We start from the raw sequence: 11,359 nt of genomic DNA on the forward strand, positions 1-11,359 counted from the left end.
GCAGAAATTAGAAGATTTGAAGATATAATAGTAGAGAGGATAAATGTAGCTTCCAGAGACTGTAAAGAGGAGTGTGGATGGTAGAGGGTAGATGGGAAGGGCAGAAGGAAAAAACAGACAAAAGAATGTTACCTGTTGAAAATTATGGATATGGTAATATCTTTGATTTGTCATGTACCACATGCATAGTTTAAAAAAACCATATTGTGCACTATAGATATGTATAATAATGGAATATAAAAATGATTTTTAAATATAGAAATTTAGGTAGTCATATCACTTTTTGCTTAAGTTATTAGTACTATTATTAAAATATGCAACATATTAATTTTTTAACTTACATTTTAATAGCACATATTAGGTATTATTTCCAATTAATTAAAAGATTGCATTAGGTAACCTAAATATTGCTGATTCACTTCCAAGGAGATAGCTTATAATAAAAGTACTAATCTCAAAGCACCAGATTTCAGAAATACTTATACTGATTCATTAAGAAAAGACTGATTCAGTATGCATGGTATTGCTGCTGACATCAGTAGTGCAGCTTTCTAGGTTCTTTGAAATTCTAGGGAACAGTCAGATAACTGAAACTAACAGGAGAACATTAAATATTTCTTCAGAATAATCTGGTTTGTAACAGGGCTTTGATAATTACTACCTGGTGACATTGAGAGGAAACAAATTAAATTGAATTTCCTCTTTTGATAGGAACTTAATACTACTATTTAGAGTTGTTAAAAATAAAAAAGTGATATGGTTCATGTGCAAACTCTTCGTACATTATAAAAAAATAAATATACAACGTTCTGGTTATTACTATTAAAATGATGATAATAAACTAAATTTATTAAGCATGTAAAACAAAAAATTTGTCGCTTAAACATGTTAAATAAAGTTGATTTTCCTGTATTCATAGCGATATGAAACCCAGAACTCATGTCGTTTGTAGAGAGAAAATGTCCCAAAAGAAAGCAATCTTCTTTTTCTCTGAATAACAGGAAACTGAAGACCTTAAGGTTAAAAAGAATGAAGGAAATCCCCTGGGTTTTGTTGTTGTTCTCTCTCACTTCTGTGTCAGAAAATCCCAAGGCAGCAGCAGCAGTGAAATGACAAAGTGTGGTAAGGCAAGGGCATGTTACCGGGAGAGGATATTTCTTCTCTATGACCACAGAACTATCTATGGTCTGTGCATGGAGAAATACACACTGCTTCCTCCCAACCCCCCATCCCTTCTCTGTGCTGTTGTTTATTGCCACTAGAGGTAAACACAGTAGTAAAATGTACACAAATGAGAAAACAAATGGTATAGTTTTACAACTAGTAGACCAGGAAGGGGAGCTGGAAGATCCTGGAAGCTAGAAACTTACAAAGAGAAGAGGTCTCAGGGAAGAGATTCCATAATTTCTATATAAATAGCTTACACTTCAGCTTCATGTGTATTTATGTACTTTAAACAGCATATCGTGGGTTTTGACATGGCATAAAAGTATGCATGCTTGTAAAGGGTTCATAGTGGTACAGATATAAATAATACGGCAAACACTTGGAAAACTGAACTACCAGAATATGGGTCAGAAGTTTGGTTGAACCTAACTGGGTTCATTTACAGGTAAAATCAAATATTCTTTTTAGGAATTAAGCAAAATCAAAAATGTCATAGAATAATATTCAGTGTTCGGGACGTATTGCAAGTTATGTGGCATACAAAAAGCCAGGAAAGTCTTAACACTTGAGAGAAAAAATAACCAATAAAGTAATCCTTTGGCATAATCTAAACATTGTAATTTTTAAGGACTTTAAAACTGTTATAATAATCATGCACAAGAAATGAGAAAGAATACTCTTGAAAACTATTATTTAAAAGGAAAAGTCCCAACAGACGAATAAATGATATTACAAAAAAAAAGAATTTTAGCTGGAAAATGAAATAGTTGAAGTAGAAATTCCTTTAATGGCCTTAGTAGCAAAATGGGTATGAGAAAGTAAAGAGTCAATGGATTTGAATGTAGATCAATAAAAATGATCAAATATAAATAACAGGGAGGAAAATATTATGGAAAACATGAGTAAATTTCAGGAATCTGTGAGATAACAACAAAATGTCTAACAGTACATCATTGCACTTCAAAAGGTAAGGAGAAAGATTGTAATGCCACACAAAGTGAAAAAAATAATTATCAGGACCCGCAGTTGGCATAATGGTTATGTCGTTGTACTCCCATGTAGTCAACTGTGGTTCAAGTCCTGGACCCAGTGGCTTAGACTCACACTGGGCGCGTGTGCGTGTGTGCCCAAGATCCCAAGAGGAGAATGGAGGAGAAGGGATTGCGGAGTGGTCATCCCCCGGGGGGGTGATTTCTCACTTTCTGTCTCTCTGTCTCTTTCTGTCTTTCTGACTAGCACACACGCCCTATAGCAAAAATCTCTTTAAAAAGAAAAAGAAAAGAAAAATGAATTATAAACTAAGAACAAAGTGAATTCTAAACCAGATAACCTGAAAACAAAAAATGCTTAGAAACATTATAAACTAAATCTTGAAAATTAAAGAAAATTTAAAAAGTTTGTGAATGTGTGAGAAACAAATGCCATATTACATACAGGGTACATTCAAAGGACAGTAGATTTCTTTTTTTTTTTTTTTGAGAGATTTTTGCTATAGGGTGCGTGTGAGACAGAGACAGAGAGACAGAAAGGGAGAAATCACCCTCCCCAGGGGGGATGACCATGTCACAATCCCCTCTCCTCCATTCTCATCTCAGGATCTTGGGCACGCACGCACACACGCCCAGTGTGAGTTAAAGCCACCGGGTTCGGGACTTGAACAGTGGTTGGCTACATGGGAGTCCAGAGACATAGCCATTATGCTAACTGCTGGTCCCAAGGACAGTAGATTTCTTATAAAAAAACAATGGATGACAAGAAAGTGAATATTATTTAAGTGATGACAAAAATTCTTATTGCATAATTCCATAAATGTGAGATGTTTTTTAAGAAAGATGAAATGCAGACATTCTCTAAGGAAAATTAAGACATTTTGTTTCTAGAAGATCTGCCCTAAGAAATACTAAAGGAAATGCTTCTCATAGAAGCATTGGTTTCAGAAGGAAAATTAAACTTTGAGAATATAGATAAAGCAACACAAATTATAAATATCTGCATAAATAACATATTTTTTTCTAATTTTTTTCAAATATTTATGGTTAAAAGCAAAATTATAACATTGTCTTAGGGATTTATAATATAAATAAATGTATGAGATAATTAGAATATAAAAAGGAGATTAGGGTAAAAATACCAATTTGGAGGTAAATTTTCTACTTGAAGTGATAAAATGCCAATTATAAGTACACTGTGAAAATGTGGATATGTTTATTTAATTTCCAGAGCGACCAGTAAGAAGAAAACAGAAATAGTAAAAAATCTCATTCAGAAAAATAAAATACTAAAAAATATGCAGTTAATGTGAAAGTCATCAATAAAGGGGGTGCAGTGGAATAGAAATGAAAGGAAACAAATGAAAATCAAGTAATATAATGCCTATCTCTCCATGAAAACATTAACCATGATTACACTAGATATAAATTATCTAATTGCACCCCCATCAAGTCCACAGACTTTAGATATTCTATTACCTAACTAGCCACTCCTAGCTTTTACTGATGTCTTAAAATTTTTTAGTGGAGTTCTTATTCTTATACAGAGATACTTGACCCTAGGAACTAAGGCTCTGTGACAAGATCAATAAAAATAGAAATGTGAATGTTGACTATAATTTGTTATTGTTTGTTTTTCTCATGTTTTAATGCGGAAGTGATGTTCTTTCTAGCTTTCTACATCCCAAAAGGAAGGCCTATTTTGGAATGAAACTTTGTCCAAAATTAGCTTTGGCCCTTGTTTCTCTAATTTTATGGGGAGGAGACCTGCCTATTAAAATTCTATTGTATTTATGTTGCTGGACTCTCACATGGCCAATCACAGTTCGAGCCCTGGACCTGCTGGCTTCAAAATCACACCAGGAGTACAAGTGTGCATGCCCAAGATCCCAGGAGGAGAATGGAGGGAAAGGGATTGCTGCATGATCATCCCCCTGGCAGGTAATTTCTCCCTTACCCTCTCGCTGTGTCTGTCTCTCTCCAGAAAGCACATGCAGCCTAAGGCAAAAACCTCAAAAACATTATTATATTAATATTAAAATAATTAATACATATCTACAAATCAAGACATGTTCTCTGAAGGAAAGAAATGTTTGAGGAAAGATCCTGATTTCTAAGTTAGATATTATTAAGTAAACTGAGAAAATTATGTTTACACAAAAAAATGTTTGGATTAAAATGAGTTATTTTCTCATGTAATCATTTTACTTCACTTTTAAAATGTTTAGCTGTTAACGGCTTTTAAACTGTATCCCCCCCTTTCCCTTACCCCACTCTTGGGCAGGCTGATCAGAAATACTATGGTATTAGAAGGAGATTCAAACACTGCAGCACACTTGTCAAGTTGTATTGGGGGTCTGCTCATGGCATAGTGGTAAGGTGTGGCTGAGGCAATCATGGATTTGTTCCCTGGTTGACCTGTACATGCCAGGGCATGGGCCTGTGATCTCGGCTGGCTGGGAGGGCAAGAGCAAGATTGCAGCATGAGATCTTGTTGAGGGTGTTTGCCCCACTCTCTCCTCCTTTCGCTCATGAAAGAAAGAAACTTAAAAACAAACCAAAGCAAAAAGACAAGGATATTGCACTGAAGTTCTCACCCCAACTGAACTTCATAACCACAATGAAAACCTCTAGCTATTTGTAGACTTGCTTGGGAAGTTTGCCATGATCTTGCCAGAAAACCATCATTTATATTAGTCCTAAGCCACTCAGTAGTACCCTGTTGGGGTGTGTGTGTATGCATGTGTGGTTTCATTAATCTGAACATACAAACCAAATTTTGGATGTCAATCCATCCTATACTTCAGAGTGACTACAAGAGCTAATTGTCACTTAGAAATGTATGCTCTGGTGAGTCAGAGACCATTAAGATAAACTAGCTCTTTGTGAGAACCAAAGGACATGATTTTTTACTTGATGTGTTAGATCAGGTATTATAAGGAAAAACGTGGGATCAGTGGATGGCATAATGGTTATGTCACTGAACTCCCATGTAGTTGATCATGGTTCGAGTCCCAGACCCAGTGGCTTAAAAATCACACTGAGCATGTGTGTGTGTGTGTGTGTGCCAAATCCCAAGAGGAGAATGAAGGAGAAGGGATTGCAGCATGGTCATCCTCCCTTAGGGAGTGATTTCTTGCCTTTTGTCTCTCTGGCAAGGGCTTGTGCCCTATAGCAAAAATTTCTCTTAAAAAAAAAAAAAAAAAAAGAAAGAAGGAGGGACCAGCAGTTAGAATAATGGCTGGGTCACAGGCCTCCCATGTAGTCGGCTGCAGTTCGAGTCCTGGACCCGGTGGCTTAAACTTATGCCGGGCACGTGTACATGCGTGCCCAAGATTTAGAGAGGAGAAGGTATTGTGGTGTGGCCATCCCCCCTGGGGGGTGATTTCTCGCTTTCTGTCTCTCTGTCTTTCTGACAAGCGTACATGCCCTATAGCGAAAACCTCTCAAAAAAAAAAAGAAAAAGAAAAAGGAAGGAAAAAAAAAGGAAAAAGATGGAACACTCACGTCAGATTAAAGTAATATGGGTGACATTTAGTCGGTGGTGTATTTGTGCAGTAATAGGTGAGAGGTTAGAAAAAAAAGAAAAGCAGAAGAGAAGTTGGTACCTGGGCTAGTAACAGTAGAAGCCAGTATCACCCTTGGATTTGAAAGGGGAGAGAAGAACGGGACACCACAATATGCAGAGAGATAGAACTGAGTAAGGAGGGTATGAAGCTGAGTATTTCAGTAGGAGAACACAGGAAGCATAAGGCAAGCCTAAGGTGACTATGTGGGGAGGGAGTCAAGGGAGTGAACATCCTAATAGCACTCTCTTCGCTCTCTGCTCCCTAGTAAGTGAAGCTACTTTCTTAGTCATTGACAATACTGAGCTATAAGGTCAAGGGCAAAGAAATCCATAATGTTATCCACACAGGGGAGTGCTGAGCTGGATGAATAGAATGGAGACCTGGAGTGCAAAGGACAGATGGTCAGCATACTGGACCATGCTTTAAGTAATATCAGAAACTCTGAAAACGATCCTTTCTTCCATTAGTAAGATACATCTTTTGACTTTACAAGAGTATCTTTCATGCTCCTGAGAGCTTATGTAAGGCTTCCTTTTCCAATTCATTTTAACACATTCATGTGACTCAAGTATCGAGTGTCTCTAGCTGATATTATATGTGTGTATGAGTTATGGTTAATCAGTCCTCCCGTATATGCAGCAAAGGTCAATAATTCTGGAAGTTGTCTCCTATCTTCATAAGATACGAGTTTATTCAGTTTTCAGTCATGAGTAGTTGTGTTCATATATTGCAAAAGATACATACTTTTCTTTTCAATACATGTCTAGACCAAGAGCAATTTCATTGTTTCTGTAATGATTTTATAATATTGAAATATTACCAAGGACACATACTTGAAATAATCTTGAGCAAAGTTTTTTTTTTTTCCTTTTCTCATTAACATTAGAGTAGTATTTTATAATAAAAACTTTAAAACACTTTTAAATGAACATAAGCTAGACTAGACCCTGTATCTATGGGCTGTAAAGAGAACATGAGTGATTGTGTTAATTATTTTTCCTCGGAAGAAGAAATTCATTTTTACTAAGTACCTTCCCAAATATTTTCAGAGGTAAGTTGAGGCAGCCTGAGAGTGTCTTATTGTTCTAAACTCTGTCATCCCCTCTAGATTCTCTTCAGTAATGAAATCCATGTCTTATACTCTGATCTCTTTGATGTATAATAGTGTGTTCTGGCCAACAAATGATGTTCTGCTCAAATGTTGGCAGAAAAAACCTTTTTTTCTATCTCATTTTTCTCAATGAACTGATGTTAAAGCATAAGATATATCAAAAAAGATACATAAAGGAGTGCAAAGATTCTTGGTGTTCCTATTTTTAGGAAGTCATAATAGTATACATTGGAATTGGTATAAAATGCTGTTAAGAAAAACCAGTTTTGAAAAAGAAGCATATGTTTAGACAAATTTATGTTTCCTTTCAAAAATCTGGATTTTATTATAGCTAGTTATTTAGCTAAACCTCTAGCTAAACAATGAAAATACTTGCATTAGGAAGGATGACAATTAGAAATTAGATTCTAGAAGAATAAATACCTAATTCAATAGACTTCACAATTTAAAGGTAAATAAAGGCATTTGAGTACTTGGGAGATAGATGCCTAGGGGATAAGAAAATGGTCACAAAATGCAATAGCGCTGAAAACAAATGTGACAGAAGTTTTTCAGTAATGTCACTATTTTCCCATTGTATACTCTATTTTCCATTGAAAGCTAAACTTAAGTGAATTACTTATTAATGTAATCCTTAGCCAGTAAATATAAAACGTTTTATAGTGGCTAAGAAATCTATACTTCATTATTCTTTGATTAGGATGATTATTTTAAAAAATTAATGGTTCTGGAAATTTGTACACAATTTAAAAATTCTTAGAAAGTAAAATTGGTCTCACTTTTATTAAAGTTGCATGTCATCTTGGTTCCTTCAGCTCTGGGCTAGTCAAATATCACTTTAATGCTTGCTCTTTGAGGGTAAGTCAAAATACGAATGGGGCTAGAGAAGGATTCACAGAACGGAATCCCAGTAAACAGGTGAGACGCACCCTGAGAGAGGCTTTGACAAGTGTGACATTGCCACAGTCTGGAGCACACACATGTTGCATGATTGGAGGGGCAGTATTTCTTTAAATTATTTTTTATACATTCAATCACTATACTTCATTTAGCTTGTATACAGAACTTATGCACATTTGGTCTGAAATACACCTCAGATCAATCCAGTTGAGAATATTATACACATCATCATTGACAGGTAACAAACCATTTCTGTGTCCCACAAATATCTCTCTATTTGTTGTACCTAATTTCCTTCCCTACTCTCTTCCCCTCTTCCACCCTTCTTTCATACTGTCTTCAGTGTCTGTAACTATTTTCAATGCTTTTATATTCTCTAATTGTCAGTCTCTACAATAGGATGCAGTTGGTATATATTAAATGTAGACATATTATGTCTCTGTTTCTTAGCCTGACTCATTTCTCTCAGCAATAAATCTTCCATATTTGTCCACTTTCTATCAAATTCCAGGGCCTTATTGATTTTTGTGGCTGAATAGTATTCCATGGTGTATATGTGCCAACCTTTCTAATCCATTCATCTGTGAACAGTTGGGTTGGTTCTATGTCTTAGTAATTGTGAATAATATGACAATAAACTTAGATGTGCAAGCACTTTTCTGTCCTTTGGGTAGATACCCAGGAGTGGAATTCCTGGATCATGTGGTAGTTCTATCTGTAGATCTTCGAGGAACCTCCTTGTTCTCCGCAGTGACTGGACCAATTACACTCCCACCAACAATGTAGAAGAGTTCTCCTTTCACCACATCCCTGCCAGCACTAATCATTTTATTTTGTATTCTATTTTTTTGAGAGGTTTTTGCTATAGGGCACATGCACTCACCAGAAAGACAGAGACAGAGAGATAGAAAGTGAGAAATCACCCCCCCCCACCGAGGGGTGGTGGTGGTAGTGGTTACACTGCAATCCCTTCTCTTCCATTCTCCTCTCGGGATCTTGGGCATGCATACACATGTGCCTGGTGTGAGTTTAAGCCACTGGGTCTGGGACTCAAACTGCGGTTGACTTCATGGGAGTTCAGCAACATAGCCATGACGCTAACTCCTGGTCCTCCTGTATTCTTAATGTTTGCCATTCTGACCAGGGTTTGGTATCTCATTGTGGTTTTGATCTGCATCTCCCTTATGATGAGAAATATTGAGCATTTTTACATATGCTTTTTGACTGTTCATATGTGTCCATTAGAAAGTTGTTTATTCCACTTATTTTCCCATCTTTTAATTGGGTTCATTGTTTTTTCCAGGTAAACTCATTGAGCTCTCTATATTCTTGTTATCAGTTCCTTACCTGGAGTATCATTTACAAAAATATTCTCCCATTCTGAGGGTTGCCAATTCACACTAATTACTGTGTCCTTTGCTGTACCAAAGTTTCTTAATCTGATGTAATACCATTTGTTTATTTTTAGGATTTTTATAATAGTGACAGTGACAGTCATTACAGTATGTTATTAGAAATTATCTCAATTAGTAGATATATGCATTAGCTTTCCCCCCCCCTTTTTAGTGATATAGCAAGTGCATGTACATGTGAGAGATGAATACCCTCCATAGAATCTGGTCATGCTATGATCCAGTCCTCTTTTCACCAGTCCTTCTGCGCATTAGCTTCTGCATACACTCATGTAGGGCAGGGATTACAACTGTGGCCAACGTGTAAGATCCAGATTCTGGGAATTGTATATTACCACTCCTCCACTAAGCTCATTTTGCATTAATTTTATTTTTAAAGACTAATTATTTGGGAGCCAGCCAGTGGAATGGTGGTTAAAGTACTAGATTTCACATGGCAGACTCCATAGTTCACTTTCTGGATCTTGTAGTTTTAAAAACACACCAGACATGTGTGCATGCATACCCAGAATCCAAACAGGAGAATGAAGGAGAAAGGATTGCAATTCCCACAGTAAGTGATTTTTCACTTTTTCTCTCTCTGTCTCTGTTTCTCTCTGGCATCTGTATGTACCCTATGGCAAAACCCTTAATTATTTTTATAAAGACTATGGTCAAGATGGTGGCTGCATTACATTCTCTATGGACTGTTTCTTGCTTTCTCCAAATTCATGAGTCTGTCATGTCAAGGACACACACTTTGAACCGTCACACCACCTAATGGCCCTAGTCATAGCCTATTATAATCCATTTTGGACTCTGGCCTCCAGAAATGTGAGATAAAATAGTTCTATTATGTTAACTCACTAAATTTTTGGTAATACGTTACAGCAACAATAAGAAATGAATGTAAATCAGTGGGGCATTATAATTTCCTACACAGAATTGATGCCTAAATTCAAATACATAAAAACATATATAGAAACTGTCTGTACTATATTTGTAAGTAACATTTTGTAAATCTAAATTTTTTTAAAAAATAGAAATTGCACTTAAAAAATCACATCAAGCAACTTTATATCAAAGGCCTCTTGCTTCAACTATTTTAGGAACATATAGTGAATGAACATGCCTTGGTATAGTATAAAAGGCAGAAGTGGGAACATAGAGAAATGGAAGAGGCATCCTCCAAATAAAAGAGTGATCTATTTAGGAATTCTGACTGATTTTTGCCAAAAGGGAATGAAGCTCCAGTCTTACAAATTTTACAGATATTTTAAGGTAAATTGGAAATAACCTAATTTTTAAAATGTTAGTCTCTAATTTAGGAATTTTTAAAAATGATCAGATGTCTCCTAAACTGCTGGTGGGAATGGAAATTGGTCCAGCCGCTTTGGAGAACAATATGGAAATTCTTCAAAGATACACAAATAGATCTACCATTTGATCAAGCAATCCTACTCCTTGGTATCTACCCACTAAATGCTTAGTGGGAAACCCTGTACATCTATGTTTATTGCGGCATTATTCACAATTGCTAAGACATGTAATCAACCCAAATATCCACGAACAGAATAGATTGAAAAAGTGTGGCACATATACCTATGGAATACTATTCAGCCTTAAATAACAACAAATCTCTGGCTTTTGACAGAAAGTGGATGAATATGGAAAATTTAATGCTGAGTGAAGCAACCCAGGCTATGAAGGAGAGACATTGTATGTTTCCACTTAATATATACTGACTGTCCACATTCTATGGCCAAAACTGACTGACTAGAGGATATAGAAACATAGAAAATGGTTATAGATAGTAGATACAGTGTAGGAAGAGGGTGGAAGAAGGAAGATATTCTGAGGAAAGACATTAAGGGGAAAAAATAGAGAGGCAAGACATTTATGGGACAAAGAGATGAGTTATTATCTGTTGATGATAACATAAATAGTATCCCCAGCTGGACTGGTGAGAAATGCATTCATGTTGAAACATTCATTTTAAAAGCTAAGTAATGTATATAATTGAATGTATAAATGAAACTAAAATTAAATTAAAAAATAATCAAATAAAATAAAAAATAAAAATTATCAGATGAAGAGAATAGAGACCCCAGAAATAACCCCCAAAGCTTACAGCCAACTGATCTTTGACAAAGGATATCAGTCAATCCATTGGGAAAAGGAAAACCTCTTTAGTAAATGGTGCTGGAAAAACTGGATATCCACCTGCAGAAA

Source organism: Tupaia chinensis, unplaced genomic scaffold, assembly GCF_000334495.1.
Source record: "Tupaia chinensis unplaced genomic scaffold, TupChi_1.0 Scaffold000312_1, whole genome shotgun sequence".
Taxonomy (NCBI): Eukaryota; Metazoa; Chordata; class Mammalia; order Scandentia; family Tupaiidae; genus Tupaia; species Tupaia belangeri.